We start from the raw sequence: 16,187 nt of genomic DNA, 5'->3' as shown, positions 1-16,187 counted from the left end.
AGTGTTGCTCCAACTGAAATGACTCACTTTTAATGATTCCTCTGTGAAAATGTTCACATTTAAGACGCTGAAAAATCAGTTTAGTAATTAACCATCAATGAATCCTTGCAGCCCTGGTTGAGTGTCCGTGTATTAGACGCTTTTTTTTTGGTGTAACACATTATTACAAACAGATGGAGGTGTTTTCACATACACATGACTTTGTATCCAACTTTATGTGTAAAGCACTTTAAAACAACCACAGTTGGACACAACAAATAAGTAAAAGTCATAGAAGCTAAAACAACTAAAATAAGTCAAAAGACATAAAAACGTGGATTAAAAACCCACAATAAAAGCAGATCAAATAAAATAAATGAGACAGAAAATAATAAGGATGGGGTTTTATTTGTTTATGAGATTTTTTCACATCTTTTACTCATCAAACTTGACAGAAACGCAGTAAAGAGCAGCGTAGGGCTTTTTTTTTTTTTTACAATCCCAACTTCCTCTGTTGTTGTGAGAATGACACATGTATCTCAGATCCACTGTCTCACGACCAAATGACACATGTATCTCTGGAAATGTGTAAAATATGGCCCTTTAAACTGTGTCAAAGGCCAAAGAGGAGAGGCGAGTGTTAAGAAGAGATTTAAAAATCACCTTAGAAAAAAAGTCTCACTATTGAATTGATAATTACAAGTAAAATAGGAAGGATAATAATCAATGCCAGAAAGTGGTGTTTAAAAACCCCCAAGGCACAGAGAAACTGTGATTTCATATACACACAGCAAATATGTCCATCTTTAGTAAAAAACATTACACAACCAGAAGCTACTGTACGTGCACCAGACCACGTTAGACTGCAGCTGCAGCAGTGTCATAAGCAGAGTGACTGGGGAGATAAAGTTTAAATCCTGAGTAGAAAAGCTGTGAAGTTTGGTCAAGAAACAACCGAGACAGACAAAGAACAGAAGAAGACATGCTTGTTAAGACAGGACTTTGTTCTACTGTCAAAATAAAGCTCTGTCCCACTTTATTTTGTAGTACAGGTCATAAATTCCCATAATCAATAATTGAAAATGTGAATCTCTCACACTCAGAAACAGATATTAGGTCATCAAAGCAATGGTGACTTTTTTCTACGCGTCTGAATTAATCCAAGACCATTTTAACCAGACTACATTAACAAAAGTGTGGACGGGACTTTATTCTACTGTCAAAATAAAGCTCTTTTTTTTTTCTTTCATTTTAATATTTATAGTGTTTTTTTTCTTGTGAATCTCACACACACAAAAATGAAAATAAAAAGGAAAACAAACAAGCAGACGCATCAATAAAAGGGTTACGTGTGAGGACATTGAGTCCAGTGTCCCCCACAGTTTACATTGAGTCCTTACTTGGAGTCACCACGTCCTCTCTAGTCTGCTCTGCGTGGAGCTGGTTTCACTGCACAGCCAGAGTGTAACACACACACACACACACACACACACACACACACTCGTGTTACACCACATTGCCATCTGGTGGTCACTAATTAATCATAACCTCGGCCTCGTGGCTACAGTCGTCCTGGACGCTGGGATGGATGCCCTGTGTGCTTCTTATTTTTAGTACAGTACAACACTCTGTGAATGAATGAATGAATGAATGGAACGTACACAGAAAATTATAATAATGTTAATTTAGTGATTAGTGATGGGGGTTTCTGTGCATAACAATGAATATGCATCACACACACACACTTGCATTGATTTCCTTTTATTTGTACAGCTTGTTATTCCCAAAACAATTAATGCCATAGACCTAACCACAATTAAAATCCTGGCCCTAAACTTCTCAGAAGATGAGGTTCTGCCTCATTAGGACCAGGTTCTGGTCTCCATGAGGACTATTTACTGGTCCTGACAAGGTCAAGAGTTTATGACAGAAAATCACTTTATGTCACGTGTCTTTCTTCAAAATGTACAAGCAGGGAACGTTTTTGTTTCCTTTGGGAGAGGAGTATATGAGGTGACAACATACATATGTGTATATATATATATATACATATATACTGTACATATATATATATATCAACATATATATGTGTATATGTATATACATATGTATTAAAGTCAGAAAGACAGAATTCTGAGAGTTCTGAGACCTTTCATTTCAGGATTTCTAACGAGTTCTGACTTTTTCTTAGAATTCTGACATTAATTTTAATTTTTCCAAACCCTAAAACCAAGTCTTAACAGCCCTGGTTAGGGTGTGACACAGGACCTTCAAAGAACAATATGTACTTTCACGTTAGTGTCTCCAAACGTCTCCAATGACACCAGAAATAGTCACTAGATTTGTCGCTAGAGTCATCTGAATAGCGACAAAGGCAAAATGGGGGAGCTAGGTTTTGTGAGCGTCCCTCAAAGTGCCACAAACAATGTTTATTTTTTGCAAGACGAACAATGAAAACCAAAAAAATTTAAACCAACCAGAGAATTAAAATTGAAAACAAAGTGAGGTAATAAAAAAAAGAACAAACTTTTTTATTAACCTGGACTCTGGGACAGAGAGACGTCCTTATAAATAATAACATTTATACTGAATCAACAGCCGAGAACATTTATAAACACAATCAGCACAAACAAGTGTTTACGGTCGTTTGTACCTGGAACATCATGACGTTTCATTTTTCTCAATCTCTTTTTTTTTTACATACACCCACTCATAATCCTGAAATACCTGCATGGCAACTTTAATTAACTGCTGCAGCTTCCCCACCGAGTCAGACCCAGACACACACACACACACACACACACACACACACTTAACTGCCTCATGCTCAGCTTCATGCTCAGGCCAGAAAATCAGAGCAGAAAATAGACACAAAATCACACATTCAGTCGAGGCCGTGTGGGTGGAAGGAAAAAAAATCTTCCGCTTCTTCTTCTCCAGGCAGATCTGACGATGAATCACTTTATCCTTTTTATCATTTTTCTCTCTGACACCTGTGGCTGCAATAAGCCTTTTTTTTTTTGTACTAAAAAGCTACCTGTGATCGTCAGAGCCACCTCCTACTTCCTCTGTCCTCTCAAACAATATACGGTATACAACTTAAAAACAAAAGTAAAAACATGCTGCGTGGGGAAGGGGTAGCCTTCTTTTAAAAAATGACAACAACAAAACAATTATAACCTTCTTTTAGTCATCATTGTAAAAGGGTCATTTTGTACAAGGACATTATTTTGACCTACATTTTTCTTTAAACTGTAGGGTCAAACTTGTGGTACACGGGCCAATTTGTGGCCCCCTTAATTCATTTCCTGTGGCCCATCACTGAATATCAACTTAAAATGTCTGTTTTTCATATTTATAGATGAATCAAAACATTTTGTGTGTGAACTACACCATATATCAAATATCCATATCAAAACAAACCCTTTTATTTTGAAATTCCCTGCAGTACATATGCCAGGCCTGTATGTGTCTCTGTGTACTTCATACTACAACATCTACATTCACAGAAACTAGAGACAGAACCAAACCATTGGGGGGTTGAAGGCAACCAGAAATAGAAGTTATCATGACCTTGATTTACCATCCATACCTTGATTGACATCAAATTCCTTTCCAGGACCTTTCAAGAACTGTCCAGGAACCAATTCCCCTCAAATTCAAGTACCGAATGTGTAATGAGTCTACTGCGTACACCCAGCAATGCAGGGCGTGAACCAGTAGGGGGCGTCAACAAGGGAGACATTCACCTGAATAAGACATACAGTATGTACTATAGCTACTTTTGTTTCTCCTAAAAAATCCTGTAAATCCTGATTTGAACTGCAAAGCTGACAGCAACGAGCGCCGTGACAAACGTGACCAAACACACCATGTCGCGTAATTCAAAGACGTAGAGAACAAGTGACACTAAATGAACATGATTTTCTCTTTGTTTCTGTTGCAGCATGACTCCAGCATACATTTGTCAGCCTGCATAACTATTTTTAAACGCGGCCACAGAAGACGCGCTGCTTGTCAGAGGCAACTTGTCTCCGAGATCCGGGCTTTAATCCTGCCTTCGTCTTCTTCTTCTTCTTCTTCTTCTTCTTCTTCTTCTTCTTCATCAATTGTGTTAGACAGCGAGTGTTCTCGCCTGTGAATGCAGCATGTATCGGGAGATTTCTCTGTTTGTGCTGTAATCACAGGAGCTGGAGCTGGGCCCAAAATGTATACATATATCTATATATCTATATATAGATATATATATTTATATGCACACATGCAAGAGCTTTACGGCATCCATGTTGGCCATGTTTTTCTGTTATTTTTGTCAACCTCAGCCCCCAAATCCAATCAGAGCATATCGGCAATCCTTCCCTCTTCCCACGTCCTCCACGTGAAGTTGGAAAGTCACGAAAAACACACAACAATTCCCGATGTCTCTTCAGGACACAACAGAGTGTGTGTGAGGAAGGAGGCGGTTGGTGTGACTGCTGAGAGGCAGTGGTGGAGGAGGGGTGTGCATATATATATAGATATATATATATATCTATATATATATATATAGATATATATATGCATATGTATATATATGTATATGTATATGTATATATATATATGTATACATATATATAAATATTGTGTGTGCCTGCGCCCCTATAGTGCATGCTTGAACTGAGTCCAACTCCAAGGGTGCTGTGATGTCATCCTCCCACCTCTACGTCTCCATGGTTTATTTTTTAACCCCAACGTGAGTCACACAGCTCAAGCTCTCCCAGTAGGAAGGTGCATATATATATATATATATATACATATATATACATATACAGTACCAAACTATATAGATATTTTGAATTTTAATACCCTCTCTTCAAAGACTCTCTCGATATGATCTTGTGCTTGTGCACAGTGGGATGCCTGGGTTTGTGAGGATATATGACAAGGCACAGATTAGATGTTAATCTCCCGCTGCTGTGAAAACATGCAGAGACAGAGGTCAACATTTCTTGCCGTGCATTTCTTGCTTTTGGAGTTTGTGTGCAGCAGATACATTGATAACCGGATCTATTACATCCCTGCAGCTGAGAAAAGACTCCGACTTTTCACTTTTAGTGGTTGCTTTAAAAAAAAAACCAGAGCTCACACAATGCCGATTAAGTGAGTATAGCGGCGTGTAGATGTTGTTTCACTCAACAAAAGATTTGTTCAGTTGCACTGCAAAAAATGGCTCTAAAAAACTAGAAAATAAAACCACTTTTAGGGAAAAATGACTTCAAGTCAATTACATATTTTGAATTATACCTTAAAGGGATACTTACCAAGTATCTTCCCAGAAAATGACTTTGGTAGAAGTTAAAGTCATTTGTTTTTATAATATTACGTAAGTAAAGTATATGACATTTACTGTACTAAAGTATCAAAAGTACAAGTATTAAAAAAAGTTAGGGTTGAGCCATGGTGGCTCAGTGGTAGGGCAAGTTCAACTGGAAGTTTGTGCGTTCAATTCCCGCCCTATATGTGTTCTTGAGCAAGACACTTAATGGGTGAAAACTGTCGTGTAAAGCAGCTCATCAAGACTAGAAAAGCTCTATATAAATACAGACCATAATACCAAGTCTTCTTCTTCTTCTGGTTTTATTTGGTAGTAACGAGTAACAAAGAAGTGTCCACAAAAAAGTGAATTAGTTGTGGTGTAGACACACATTTTCAGATGTAGACCAAACAGAGGTGGAATAATTACATCAACAGCAAAAACCTTTAATAGATTTAATTGAATTCAAAGCTATTATTGAGTTTCCCTTTGGAACGTACACACGAGGTAAATCATGGATGATGAACCCTCGTCCTGAGTCTCGTCTTTACAGCAACTGGCCTTCAACTTGGCGGACAGGAATTTAAGGAGTGTTCAAATAAAGCTGATGGCACAGGAAAAAAACTGGTTTATTTGTCTTTCTCTAACCGTTTCTTTTAACCAAAGACGTTTGAGCTTCTGGCTATAAAACCCCCAAACCCATCAACCACCCCATTCCCTGAAGTGTATGTATCCAATTCAAGCTCATAAAGAAATAATAAAGACTCAAAGTTTCCTTTGAAGTATACATCAACTTTTCATCAAGTGGGAAAAAAAAAGAAAGAAAGTTTCATTTGCTACCAATGAGTCCACCATTACCTTTCCAGTGGAACATCTTGACATTTATTGGATTGATTTTCCTGAAATTGAGCTCTGACATTTGTAACCATCACCCATGAAATGTAATAATGTCTCATTTATCATCAGGTCAAGACCTTAAAGCGACAGCAGCCGCTAAACAGTCGATTTGTTAAGTTTTATCCAACGTTTTGGATAAAAAAACACTTTCCATCCTTGGTAGACAATAAAGTTCTATTCTATTCTATTCTATTCTATTCTTACATCAGGTGAACACTCCGAGTGCTGGGTTAGCACTTATTTAAAATTAATGCACGTTAAAAGAGTGTATTAACAGTTTAAAGTGAAGAACAACAAAAAAAAAAACGGAATTTGATTTTAGAGTTTTGCATTTTAATTTTGAAATTTGAACAGTATAAGACATATTTCCAATACATTTCTCTGAGTGTGTGTGTGGGGGTGTTATATTACTGTAATAATTTGAAGTGCAACTTCTTATGGCGCGTTTCCACTGGCTCGCCTCGCCTTGCCTTGGCATGGCACGGTTAAGTTGCGTTTCCACTGCCTGTGACGGTCAGAGTGCCGTCATAGGAAGAGATGTCAGACACCAGAATCAAGCCGAACAATGTCGATCAGGTAAAAAGAGTAAACAATCCTAAAAACATGGGTTAATCTCCAACAATTACCAGGGAAAATGTCTAAAATCTCAATATTTAATAGAGGAGTCTGGTGTATTTAGTGACAGCACTGCTCGTCTCTCGCAGCCGTGCCATGACGTGCCGTGGTGAGACGAGGCAATGAGCAATACACTCTGTGTTAAAGGGTTAAATCAGGAGTTTTCAGACGTGGGCCACACAGTAGGTGTAGTGGTTAGTACTCTTGCCCGTGCAGTAAGAAGATGCGAGTTTGTGACCCGGGTTAGAACAAGGGCCTTTCTGCATGGAATTTGCATGTTCTCCGCGTGTGTGCGTGGCTATGCTGTATGTTGTTGTGTTATGTGTTTTCCTTTTCTCTGTTACTTTATTTTACACGTTGTGCAAAAATTGACACGTGTACTTTGTGCGTCTTTTAAGTCAAGATGTTAAAAATGATGAGCTGTCCCAAACGCCGTCAATCCACGAGTATTAGCTCCATCTTCTGACGCCGCCCAGTTCCTCTCTACACAATAACCACCTGCAACCAAACGCCAACATGGAGACAAACACCAATCACGGCACAAGTCCTCGCAAAACAAGCGCGTCGAATTATGTCTATTTTCGGAGCCCACTGTCTGCGTTACACCCCTCAGTGAAGGGGACAAAAGAGCCAGTGTGTGTGAAAACAACTTGTCGCCTTTCTTCGTGTCAATCTCTATTAGTGTTGGAGCACCGCTTGAGTGGAACTTTGTGAATGGGGCCCATTCTTTTCATTCCTCTGCTTCCAAGGGCAACAGAACCAGGAATTCCACCACACTCCCCTCGCCGGGTTACCACGGTCATGTATCCGATAGGTGGTCGCCCCCCATGTCCAGACTTCCCAATTTGACATCTTAATGTGTCTCAGACACTGCTGCAGCGCCACCTACTCTGATGCCGTGGGTTAAAGACGGAGCTTTAAAGCCACTTTTTCCCTGTCTCATTAAAATTCCTTCTTTCAGAGCTGTCAGATTGGCTAACAGAGGATATGAAAGATAACAGTGGAAGACGTCAAAGATGCCAGAAGCACAAAGACTCTGACAGACCCTCTCCCTGCAGGGAACCATCTGGTTCTGAGTGGAGCCGAAAATAATCTGTAAATTCGTCGCTGAGGAGGAACGGCACCGTTACGTGTCGTGCTCCGTTTTCATATCAGAGCAGATATTTACAGATATGAAAAATTGTATCCAAACTGATTTAAGTCATATTTGGAATAAAGGTGTAAATCTTTCCTTGGAAAAGGTGTAAAAGTAATGTATTTGTTCATGTAACTAAATGTTACAGTATAAAGTACAAATACTACGTTACTGGACTTAAGTACAAAATTCACATATCTGTACTTGGACATTTATATTTCTCGCAACTTTTACTTTTACTCCACTACATTTCCTCTAACTGTCTTTGTTACTCGTTACTACCAAATAAAATCAGAAGAAGAAGAGTTGGTATTATGGTCTGTATTTATAGAGTGCTTTTCTACACACGACAGTTTTCACCCATTCACACGCTGCAACATGGGGTTAAGTGTCTTTGCTCACGGACACATATACACTGGCAGAGCTAGGAATTGAACGCACAACCTTCTAGTTGAATGACAACTTGCTCTACCACTGAGCCACCATGACTCAATCCTAACTCCTCGCTAAAAAATACTTTTACTTCTAAAATGTATATTTCATATCAGAAAATGACCTTTGATACTTAAGTACAGTAAATGTCATATACTTTAAGACTTTTACTTAAGTAATATTAATATATAATATATTATAATAATAATAATATATATAAAATATAATATATATATAATATAATATTCAAAAAAACGACTGCAACTTCTACCAAAGTCATCTTCTGGTAACATACCCAAGTATGCCTTTAAGGTATTTTATACAAGACGCTTTACTTGGAAATAAATGTGTAAAAGTACTGCATTTGTTGTCATGTAACTAACAGCAAAAATGGTATATTTAAATAACAGTGAATCATTTTACACAATTAGAACATTTGTACCCACTAATGTACATTGACAAGACAATATATGTACATATACATATATACAGTACATTTATTGTATAACAAGATCTGTAGAGTAATTGTCTGTGTTCTTATTCCTTCCCACGCACACTGTTACTGTATTTTGAGTGTTAATTGTTGTCCATTCACACTGGAAAGTGACAAACTGTTGTCTGTGTGTAGTAGCCTCATTACAGTTGGAGAAAAAGAACTCAGTTCAGTTATGTAATATGATCAGACACGACCTAAAGTAACAGAAAACATGGCTTTATGTTGTCATTTCTCTTTTATCCACCATGCTGTATTAATCGGTAAGCATCAAATATGTCGCGATGTCGCCATGGTAGAGGCTACAACATGCAAAACTAGTCTTTTTAAATTCTAAAATGGATGCTATCTGTTACATTGCGTTCTTCTGACATCAGAAAACATACCAGAATCAGTATGTCAGCAGATATTTAACTGTTTTTGGTTTGTTTGCATGAATCGTACAAACAGTGAAGACCATGAAGACACACACAAGCTATTGACAGATTAACCCTTAGTGCTCGCGCGACGCGGATCTGTGCCGCAGGTGCACCCCTGGTAAATTTGCCGTGAGAATAATACACAACTCCTTATATGGACATCCTGGGAGGGGTGTGTTTATAGGTCACATATTCAGGCTTTAAAAATTTCATTTTTTGTAGTTGTCGTTGTGATTTGCATCTTTAGTTGTGACATAAAGTAGCAATAATTGTTACAGAAGTCACAAAATAGAGCGTTTTCCTCTTCTTTTCCTTCATAAAAAGGAGCCAAGTGAACGTTGAACTGTGAGGTATACTTACACAATTCATAAATTCAATCCCATTTTAAACATTCTGAGTACTGAAATGCAAAAAAAAAAACGACATAAGACACTCTATATTATTATATTCTTATAGCCTCTGTATATACTGTAACGCTTAGACACAGTACTGGAAAAAACAAAAATGCTTTGTGTTCAAAGGGTTTAATAATATCATTATATCATTATATCATTTTAAAATGCTGACCGCTTGGAGGAGGAGGAGGAGGAGGAGGAGGAGGAGGAGGAGGAGGAAGGACTTTTTGAGTCCATTACCAGATACTTATGAATCCCTCTGGAGAATTTGGGTGCATTGCATTTCCTCCCTAAATGTGTATTAATGTATTAATAATGACGCCACCGCACTCTTGGTCGTTTATAAAGTTCTCAATAACAAAGTCATATCGCCCTAACTCCTCTTAATCTCACCACAAGAGGAGGAATTAAGTTCTCAACGTGTCACCTTGTTTCCCGCCGCATAAGGAACTTAAAGCGCCACTGTTTTATGAGCAAATCTAACAGGAATTACAGGCATTGAATGCTGCCCATGTATCCCCTCCATATACAGTGCTCTCTAATCCATACTGAATTGTGTTCCGCAGCAAACTCAATTAGACTACTTGAGCTAATCCTCGGGGAGCAGTTTTTCACCAGAGAACAATACAAAGCCACCCACACAAATATCCGGCCCACAACAGAACACAGTGCACACACAGAGAGAGCGAAAGACCCATATAAGAGCGACAGGAATAGAAAGGTTTTAATGACGGAAAACTCTCTCTCTCTCTCTCTCTCTCCCTTTTGTCTTAATTAGATTATTATGCAACTCTGGGTGACATTTTAGAGAAGCGCGTACATAGAAGGTGGGAGTGAAAGAAGATGGAGAGGTGAATGTGAAGAGGATGAGTAAATAAAAAGAAAAGAAAGGAGAGACGACAACGGGGTCCGGTGTTAATAATTACGGAGGAAGAAAAAAAAGAAGGAGTTTGAGGGCAGGGAGTACAGAGAACAGAGTTTGTAACATGTTCACGGAGGATTGTGTAGGAGATGGAGAGAGATGAGTTCCTGTCACACTGATACCTGCAGCACTCTGATGAATCTCATCTAATTCAAGTTTTATCCTGAAATAATTCATGTATGTGAGGAAAAAAAAGGGTGGAATTATTCAACTATAAGCTATAACATACAGCAAATGGATCTTTATTACGATATTAATAACCTGTTGTTCTCATATCTGGTATATTTCGTCTTCTGTGTTTTTCACAGAAAACATTTTTGGTGAACTTCGCACATTTTCAACCCGTTCAGCCGTATTTCTGTTCAAAGTACTGAACTAATCTTTTTTTAATCCACTTTATTCTAATGATTCACTACACCGAAAACAACGGCTTTACAAGTTACTAGTTTGTGTTTGTATATGATGCCATTTGATGCGCTTTTCACAAAGAAAACATATTGATAGAATGTTATCTAGTACATGCAATAATGTTCCTATAATTTTAAGTTACTTTTATTTTACAAGAGTTAACATTTTCTAAGATAAGATAATTTGCTCTCTCATCGTCCTCCTCTTCCTCACATACGTCAGACACTGGTATAGTGACATTAGATTAAGATGGAGCGAGAGATAAGGTGACTATTATTATTATTATTATTATTTAATGCATAATTATTATTTTCTATGCACTCCACTCCAATCACGTACCCTAATGTATCCAGTAGAAGAGTATTTCTCCTGAGGAGAGCAAGCTCGCGTACCACTGGTGGAACACGTGCCACAGTTTGAGAACAACATGGCATTAAAGCAAACTTGATAGTGTCATAAAGGCAAAGTTTTAATTATACTGGAATATTGTATGCGTAATATGTGAAGCTAATTTGAATAATACTTGTCTGAGTGCAAATACTAAGATGAATCGTTAAATTCCAGTACAAAAGCATCCCCGCAGCAAAAAGTTGGCACTGAAACAACCAAACGTCAGTGGAATTCGTCTGTGTTTGCCCTTGACAAACACAAGTTATATTATACGCATGTTTAGTAACCTGTCTGTGTCATACAAGCGAGGCTGGGTGTAAAACAGGTAGAACAAAGACACGAGACAGTTCAGTGAAACTCGAGGAGTCTATTGTATTGTTTCCCACTTTTCAAACACATAACTCTACTATTGTTATTATTATTATTATTATTATTTTCATTTAGTCTCACTGCCGACATCGTCAGTATTTCCAGCCACGCGAGCAACTGTTTTCAACAGAAGAAAAAGTTCCAATAAACCCACCGAGTGACAAAAGCTGAATAAAATTGTCAAATAAAGGGTTATAATCTCGCAGATATAGCTCAGTTTACTTCCTGCACAGTTGAATGAATTTAAAGCAGCAAAAAATGGCACCTTTTCTCCTGTGAAACTGGAATAAAACTGCCATTTATATTATTGCCTCTTTATGGTGTATTAATCTTTAACGGTATAATTATCAACCACTTGACAATTGATAATTACTGCACTTATAGTGATTGTTTTTTTTTTTATCCCTTACATCCACATGGAGTAATAATATAAATATTATTTAAAAACAAACACTGACATGTGACACTAACGTGATAATTATACTTGAGTTTCAAACAATATATGTGTACAGTTGTATACATACATATAAGGTTTTAAATTATACATATTCCAAACTTGAATCATGGATAGTCACAAACTTGCTGTACATTGTAGATATGTACAAATGAGTTTAAGATATATGACACACCACATACACGTGAATTAAGAAAAGTGACGTCATTAGTTCAAGGAAGCATGAAGTTGTGGACATGTGAAATGACAGTTTTGTCCATGTGGAAGCCTGAAATGTTCATTTTGGACCAAGACAAATTTAAGCTCATATCTATAGTAATCTTCATCAGCAGGACTAGCGGTTAAATGTTACACCTGCTTGCGCTTGCTGTAGTTGACGATAAACGCGTAGCAGATGTTGCTACCACAGCTTAGCTGGTGGTGGTCCGCACCTTACGTTCGACTCTCGCGATAGTACAGACAGAGCTCGCTCTGGTGATTCGTATCGCGAGAGTAGAGCCCGGAGGAGATCCAATGAGAAGCGGCGGAGAGTGACGTCACCGCGGCGGCGAGGGCGGAGCGACGATCAGGCTGCAACTTTGGATGAACTTCTGATTTGAACAACACCGAGAGGCGGACGACAGAGGGACGGAGAGACACGCTGAGAGAGAGAGAGGGAGGCAGCAACGGCAGGGGAGACGAAAGTGGAGAAGCCACAGAGGTCTTCTATCACACAATACACTTACTCTCGGTTTGTTTGTGCCTGTAACGGCTGCGACTGGTTGTGTTTGACGGCTTCGAAGCAGCGAGAGCTTTATTTTTTCACCCCCTCTGGAAAACGCGGACAAGGTGGAAATGAATAAAGGTGAGTGCGCTCTCCTTCTCCTCCTCTGCTCTTCTGCTCCTCTCACTGACACCGAATGCAACACCGTTAGTTTTGTTGGAGCAACATACACTTTGTAAATCCATAATTTGCACACTTCACTGTTAGCCTTAATGAATGCCAGGTTTTAAAAATCCTGCACTGGCAATTTAAGCTGTAGGAGTCAGGTAGTGCTATTCACATGAACAAGTATTATAGTAGCTTAGTTTGCTGCTGTCTTCTAACGAGCCCTGTGTCGTTAGCTTTTTAGTTAGCGTGTCCCCTCTCTAGTGTCTCTATAAGCACAGTTTGAAAATGAAGACAGCGACTCACGAATTGCTCCTAAATTTAAACAGGAAAGCGTGCAGAAATGAAAATCTGATAAAGCTAAGTGTTGTTTACTTTGGGGACAGTGTGGCTGCTGTATAATTGGGATGGCTAGCTGCTGCCGCTCTTGTGGGTTTCCTGTCTTCGCTGACTTGATTAATACATGTCATTTTTGTACGTGATTTATTCATGGAAGACAAGTGCTGTCACATTTTGGGTTGTGTTTTTTTTGTGTTGGCCAAGTTGCTCCCCCTTTTCCCTCTGGAGGTCGCAATGCAAAGTCATGGTAATGAAGGATTGATTTGAGCATTTGCAGCTCTCAAATCCCTGTGTGCATTCAGACAGTGACACACCAGAATCATCAGATCTCAATGAAAATCATCAATGATCTGCGATTGATTGATGGATTGATAAGAGCAATGCACACTTAAGAAGTTGCACCAAGTCAAACATCAAGCCCTGAGCTGAGTTTCTGCCTGATGCTCTGTCAGAACCAGCCTCATTAATCAAAATGGCCGTCTGTGTTGTGTTGTCAGATTTGAACAGTGATGTATTAAATGGTGAAGGTGGCATGCTGGGATTTAACCACACAATGAGCAGTGAGACTGCTGTTGTGAGAAAACCCAACAATGCTTTAGTTCATTTAAGTTTGATTGCAATAGTCCATGCTTGTGTCTGTGCTCACCTCAACCTTCATGGCACTTTGTGTACAGTTAAAAATGCACAGAATCAGCTTTGGATACATCTTTCATCCTCAATACCTCAGCATTTTGGTGTCCCTTAAATTCACGTGTTGAAAGTGATGCTAGTTGTAGATTTGGTTTGAAAACCGTTGAGTAGCTACTATGTTCTCATTTGAAAATGCTATGTTATAATGGTTATGCGAGCATTTCAGCTCTGTATCATAATCAATACGCATCCGTGCTAACACATCTATATCACGTGACCATTACAGTACAAGTACAGGCATGCATATGCGGTTATAAACAGGAAGCAGATTCTCTCCCGCTAGTGTTTACTTGCATTCAGAAAATGCGGGGACTAGAACGAGCAAGAATTTCGTTTATGAGGCTGATACTGAAAGCAAATGTTAGCTATATAACTGCGTCCATGTCTTCTAACGTCTCAGTTGCCACCCGTCTAGGTTTCTCCTTGTTTGGGGCTTGAACATGCCACACTAGTATGGACGGCGGGCACATTTGGAGAACAATTTATGCATTTTTAAATGAAAACAGAGTTGTTTGGATGTAGCCTGAGCTGTCCTTTCCTTTAATGGAACCCTGACAGGGATTTTTATTGTAAGTGGACCCCCTGTAGCTGCTCTTTATTCAGTTATTGCTGCCATCTCCACCTGTGGAGTCCGTCCTCAGGCAACAAGCTTCGGCACTTCAGGGGGTTTGTATAGACACATGGAAACCTGCTGCTTCCTTCTTTGACAATTCCTAAATGGACACAGCGGCGGCATTAGACATATATTCCCACTGTGACGGCATTTCAACTTCTTTGTGTGCTTTGCTTTGGCTGCTGCGACCAGTCAGAAAACAGAAAAACAAGCAAACTTTCGAACATCTCGTGCCCGTCAGCCTTCGCTGCCTGTGAATGCAGAGTAGATTTGCCTGCAGTGCTGCATTTGCAACATTAAGAGGGCTAATATAGCGCGTATGTAGGTGGACGTGTGCATGTTCTTTAACACGTGTAAGAGTCGAAATAGATTTAAGGGGTTGCGTAAAGAGAAAAGGGAAAATGTCAGGGTTGCTGATGGGCAGCTAATAGATTATCACAGGGATTTGGGGATTTAGGGCGTCTGAAACATCTCTCTGGGTGTTCTTGGAGTTGGCGAATGAAGCGGTGTTTGAAAGAGCTTCGAATCTCTACATCAGAAGCACAGCAGGGGACCTCATTGGGAATTTTAAATGAGGAATTTCCCATGGCCTTGGTCAGTCCTTAGGAGTGAAATTGTAATGTTTTTTAAATTTGTATTTGATTTGGACATGGTCACTCTTTTTTAAAAAAGCCTCCAGTGTGTATTCTCGGCCTTTCTGGGACAGCCAAGGCTTTTGGCAGTGCTCGCAGAGAGGAATCTGGCAAATGAAGAGTCATGAAAAAGAGGACATTTCAGTCTCAATCTGGCCAGCGTGCACTTCTGTGTACATGCGATACATCACTCTAACAGAAACTCAAAAAATCCTGTTTATCTGTTTCCAACCTCCCACACTAGCCTCACTATATGTCCCCCTCCCTCGCTGGCTTACTTTCTCGCAGCTCTCTGCCTCGTCCCTGCCTCTCCTGTCTCACTTGTGTCACTGCTTCTTTACTCTCCACTTCCCACGATTTCCTCCTCCCCTCTCTCATCACTGACAGTTCTTTTTCCTGTCATCTTCCTTCCTTCCTGTTGTGAAGGGCGTGCAGGGATTCTTGACGTTCTCATCATTTCTGTCCACGTTGCTCACCTTATCTCTTCTCCTTGCTTTCTCCCATTTCCCCCTCCTCCCTCCCTTCATCTCAACTCAGTTTCTCCTCTCCCTCGCTCTCGTTCTGTCTCCCTCCCCTTTTCTGCTGTCTCTGTATGCTGGTGGTTGGAATGTGAGCACTCCCTGTTGAAGGTCTTGGGGTGGGCTGTCTTTTGAGAAATACCAGAGCAACAAATACTCATTTAACAGTGAATAGATCACATTACAGGGCAGAATGATTTAATAAAACTGAGGCTCCAGCAAACCAGGGGTTTTCCTTCTTGTAAATATTAAAGGTGGTCATCTGTCTTAAATCTGGGGAAAATATTTGCGTTGTGACCTCTGTGTTTCCCATTTATTACCTAGAG

At 39.4% G+C, this 16,187-nt stretch overlaps 1 protein-coding gene across 5 annotated transcripts in view; it reads left to right on the top strand.

Annotated features, from left to right (window-relative positions):
• The first annotated feature begins 12,794 nt into the window (after positions 1-12,794).
• The window catches only part of sipa1l1 (signal-induced proliferation-associated 1 like 1), an 80,355-nt gene continuing 76,962 nt past the window's right edge, over positions 12,795-16,187 (top strand). For all 5 annotated transcript variants that reach the window (XR_009233599.1, XR_009233598.1, XR_009233597.1 and 2 more), the window contains exon 1: positions 12,795-13,045. The gene's annotated coding sequence lies outside the window, so the exon portion shown is untranslated. The remainder of the gene's footprint in view (positions 13,046-16,187) is intronic.

Source organism: Solea solea, chromosome 17 (assembly GCF_958295425.1).
Source record: "Solea solea chromosome 17, fSolSol10.1, whole genome shotgun sequence".
Lineage (NCBI taxonomy): Eukaryota > Metazoa > Chordata > Actinopteri > Pleuronectiformes > Soleidae > Solea > Solea solea.
Note: the sequence above shows the minus strand (reverse complement) of the source record. Positions and strands in the feature narration are given on the sequence as shown.